The following is a 5,000-nucleotide window of genomic DNA, read 5'->3' on the forward strand; positions in this document are numbered from 1 at the left end:
AAATCGCTGAAAAGGTAATATTATTTTCGTAGCGATGTCTCCACCATGTACATGTTCCTTTGATCTCACATAATTGTGTTTTCCCTCAAAATATTCGCTTGATTTCGCTTTCGCTCGAACATATTTACCTTTACTACATGTCCAGTGAATAGTTTTATCCTCTGGGATGAATTTTCCGTCGAAAAATCGGTTATTTGGGTGGTTTTTGGCAAACAGAGGTTAATTATTCGTAATGCGATCGCTTCCGTTGCCGTTAGCAACGGGTTGCAACTTTGACACTTTATCGCATTATCACATTACGCATTGATCGCCTGTCACTCCCCTGCTAAGTGGTGTCTTTGTGCATAGAGCCTTCTGCTAACCTGTGAGCCAAAGGGCCTCTGCTGGTATGACTTCTGGGTGACCCCTTAATACCTTCTTACTAACCGAGCGCGAGGGTCCGTACAAAAACGACCGAGGGCCAATATTCCCCAGTACGGCTTGAGCTGTAGCTCGGTTAGTAAGTAGTTTATTATATGGTTTCTTAATTACCTTTTGCTTTGTTTTTGCAAGCACGTAATCGTCCCGTGGGCATTACGGGAGAATAATGGCCTACAATTCAGTCACAATTAGCCAATCAGAGCGTGCGTTATATTGGCTACAAACAAAACCCATATAATAAATGGTCTTAATGACCCCCTAACTTGAAAAAAATTGCCTGGAACGCTACGTACCACAGGCAACCCAGTGTACCCTCACGGCGGGTCTAGTTTCCCTATAAAGGGAGAAGAAATGTTTCTAACTACACTGTATAACCGCATGTGGCTACTGCTAAAGAAACTATAGAAAGGAAGGGACTTGTTGAAACCATTATTGACGTCCAAAAGTGTTGCGTGAGAAATAACTTAAAGTGACTTTGCAGCAAGAGGTGAGACAAAACACATGCATGATAGTGTTTGTTAACTGAATGTTTATTAACATAAGCTTTAACCTGTAATCCATAATCAAATGGATACAAGTGATAACATGAGGCTTTAAGAATGTTTATCATGCAACATATTCATATAACTGATAACCTGTTTATCAACATCAACTCCTTATCCATGACTCTTTTTGATACAAAGGATAACATAACAACAACAATTATTGTCAGATAAAATCAACGTAAGGTTTACAGCAGCTACTGTGTCCTGCACAATGTTAAGATGTTGTTTGGGCAAAAACTGATAGACGAGTTTTTGGGACTCGTCCACTAGCATCTGCTGATGTCCAGCATGAAGAATTAAAAATGTCTGTCTTGCTTGTGTCAGGGTGTTTGTGTCATGCCAAAAAACTGTCAACAGCATTTATTTAGTGAAGCAAGTATATCTTGGTATTTTCCCTTCACTATTTACCACAATATGGCACTCTACTTTTTCTTAACAGAGGGAGTGTGATGTTTAAGACTTTTCTTAATATCAATGCCAATTCAATTATAAGTGTCACGTACATTCTGGTGTAATTCTGACAAAGTAAGACTGATGCTGTTAATGTCATCAATCAGACTTAAGATGGTCGATTCATTTGAATTTACATATTTTGCATCATCAAAAATGTGAAATTTCAAAAATTGGAAATGATATGACCTTTTCATGTCAACCTGATCTATGGCATCTTCCCAAAGTTCTAATTTCATAGTACCTGTATCGGCTACAACACAGTCAGTTTTATATTTTATCTATTTCTTGTGCGTAGTGGTTGCTTGGTGTCATCTTTTGTATTGACTTCGATATCAATCCTGTTTAAGACACTCAAAGATATGAGATTATTTACATGGAACAGTTGCTCATCAAATTCAAAGTTAAGTGATGCTGGAACAATTCTTGCAGACTTCTTGATGGTATGTTCCTTTTGTGAAGAGTCAAATTTGCTCAGCGCTCTTTTTGTTCCAACAATCTTAACTGGTGACTTCTTTTTGTATGCCTCTTGTAGTTGAAACCTTTTTTGTCACAGTGGTGAATAGCATAGCAATCTGACTTTGTCTTCTTGAGAAGTTTTCATAGTACAGGAAAACTATTTTGTTTTTTTCTTGTTTGCAGCTGTTTTATGACACTTACTGCATGGATAAACCCTTGAACAGAAGATTCTGAAAATTTAAAACAATAATTAAATTGTTAATGAAGAAGTGCGAATTAAAGAAAATGCACAAACTGAAGATCGATGTAAGGCATAGTGTATTTAAGAGGTCTTATTTTATTGTTTAAATAATCTTACCGTTTGGAAATGTTTGCGCTATTGTACGTACCATCAGCAGATGAATCTGTTGGCTGCAAATTGTGTAGGTCAGTAGAATCTGCAATTTACAACCGTAGGCAAAAAGACATTGATTGCTATACATGCTCCTCTTTCTTTTTTCAGCTTTTTAAAAGTTATCATGGTTAGTTTATATGCAGCCACTTAATGTGCACTGAAGCAATTTATTAGGGCACAAAAATTGACTTACAGTGTGTATGGTCTGAAAAAAAGGTTCCAAAATTTGAAATCCTATTTGGGTTGCAGGGAAGTTGCAATACAAGTATTGTTCTCTGTAGTACTGCATGTAAGTTGTTGCTTGTAACCCTTGTCTCTCACAAACCAGTTGTAAAGTGGTTTCCTTTGTGAAACATTTTACCAGTTTACATTAAAGTCCCCAATGAAAATATTAAATGTTGTTGTTAGTGATACTAATAAACTTCTGATGGCACTACAGAATTGTCCTACAGGCACAGTACATGTAGGTGACCTATAGATTCCAACCACTGTAACATGAGGGATCATCATAAACCTCAACATAGTTATTTCTATACCATTTCCATTTGAGCTACAATGTATATGGATGAAAGTAAGGACAACTATATGCTGCCATACACCCTTACTAATGGATGCATTGGTTCTGTACCTCTTGATAGAGCATCATTTCGAAACAATGAAAACCTCTCATTATTTATTGAGTATAAATTGTCATCTTCAAATTGAGGTAGCTTTGTTTCTGAAAACATAATTATTAACATCTTATTCAGTACTTGAATAATTCTGAGGTCTCCACATACATCTTCTATGTGTTTATGCAATGATCATGACCTGGCATTGAGAAAACATACTTTGAAACAAATTGTGAGAGTTTATTTATTCTTCAAAACAAAGAAACTTCAAAGGACAGGACAGGACATCTGTCTCAAAGACATGAAAATGAATACAACAAAATCAATCTTGTTTTCAAGTTTACCACCAGATCACCTGGTCACCAGATCACCTGGACTCATCATGGCTTAACAAAACCCTGTTCATCAAATGTGATTTTAGGATGACTGAGTATTATTGGTACCCGCTTCTCCTTCAAAATGTCACTTTCTAGTTCCAATTTCTCCATTTTTAGCTTGTAAGATGCTATCACAGATTGAAATACTGAAGACACATTTAATTCAGCATTAAAGTCATTATTGCCACATGAAAACAATCAGGTTTAAGGGGGGTGGCTCTGAACTACCAAACTATTGCTATCGACCCCTTCAAATAATCATTTCTCGAGTCTCTTTAACTCTGCAGTTACCATTTTTTGCCAAGTGTGTTCTATTTAACATTTCTTCTACTGATTCGACTGACAACCATATTTGGTAAATCACATGGCCAAAACAGAAAATGCCTAAAAACTCAGCGAGTTAACTTTGTTTTTCACAATTTTTTAATGCAACAGTACAAGAACAATCTAACACAAAATCAGTGTATCATGGATTTACAGCCCTCCTCTGATGCACTTTTCAAAATATTAGTTCCATTTTTTGCCCAAATAGAAATTCCAAGCTACAGTTTACAAATATTGATGGGACGGTTCCCATCCGATTAAAAAACCGCCTCGTCTTTTTGTTCTTTTCGAGACTGAGGACTGGGACTAGTTGTGCATACACCTTTATTGAAGTAATGTCAGATTTCCATTGAAAGAGTTGCTTCAAAGAACCATCCATGCAACCTTTTTGTAGGGCTCTTTGACTAAACAGCTTCCTTAGCAACCATTGTCCTTCTGTAGTTAAGTGCCACCCCCTTAATAAAGGTGCCACAAGTAACAATATAATTATCTTACTTCCAGCTAGAGCTTCACCAAGTATCTTTGACTTGCGGGAGTCACAATAAATCAACGATAGAATTATCCCATAAACTAATAAGTGATTACGTACTAATTGATCCCTTTCAGCAATGTCTTTTAAAATCTACTATACCCTTAACGATAAATAACTATGTAATTAAGAGTATTATTTTGGTTTCATTAAATAAACGTGTATCTTGAGAGTGTTCGCATATATATGCCAATGAAAATCGAAATAAATGCAGTGAACCTGACGCCAGAATTCTCCTTTGGTCTCATAAAGACGGAATTCCACCCGACGTACCTGTCGAGATAAAATTAAAAACAGATGTTCTTGAAGAGAATTCAAAACATCTGATAATGCTAAACGATGACTCAAAGACATACCTCCTTCCGCTGATTCGCTGTACGCTGTAATCTACTGCTTGTATTGAATCGAAGCCTTCGAGATCGAGAATTTCGCTTAACCTCGTTGTAACATTTTCTGCAAATTTCACTCTCTTCCCAACAAAGAAATCTGGACTTTGATCGGGTTTTTAACACTTAGTGCATTTGCGATACGTTCACTTCGTTAATAGGAGAAATGAAGCTGCTGAGCTTCTCTTACTCCAAAAGAGCGTTGATTACCAGCAAACTAAAAGGGTTGCTTACAAAAAGCGTGAATAAACAAAAAAATCCTGCCATCTAAACATCCTTTGCAAAATTTCTCCCGCCAATGAGGTTTACAAAGTACGGTGGTTTGTAAGGGCCATCAATAGTTCAGAAAAAAAATTTCATAACGACACTTAGTAACTGTCAATTGACAATTATAACTGACAATTGACACTTGTAAGTACCAATTGACAAGTGTCAATTTCCAGTTATAAGTGTCAATTGCTACTTATAAGTGTCAATTGCCGGTTCTTAGTGTCAATTGCTACTT

General features: G+C 36.5%; 1 protein-coding gene across 3 annotated transcripts in view; it reads right to left on the reverse strand.

Annotated features, from left to right (window-relative positions):
- Positions 1–946: 946 nt before the first annotated feature.
- LOC137999731 (gamma-aminobutyric acid type B receptor subunit 2-like) overlaps positions 947–5,000 on the reverse strand; it is a 47,007-nt gene continuing 42,953 nt past the window's right edge. The window contains exons 21-24 of one of the 3 annotated variants that reach the window (XR_011122995.1): positions 4,329–4,382; positions 2,897–2,986; positions 2,264–2,311; positions 1,028–2,104 (exon numbers count right to left, since the gene is read on the reverse strand). The gene's annotated coding sequence lies outside the window, so the exon portion shown is untranslated. Of the gene's footprint in view, positions 2,105–2,263; positions 2,312–2,896; positions 4,383–5,000 lie in introns of all 3 variants that reach the window. The other 2 variants (XR_011122994.1, XR_011122996.1) reach the window with 2 other exon arrangements.

The sequence above is a fragment of the Montipora foliosa genome, chromosome 4, assembly GCF_036669935.1.
Source record: "Montipora foliosa isolate CH-2021 chromosome 4, ASM3666993v2, whole genome shotgun sequence".
Lineage (NCBI taxonomy): Eukaryota > Metazoa > Cnidaria > Anthozoa > Scleractinia > Acroporidae > Montipora > Montipora foliosa.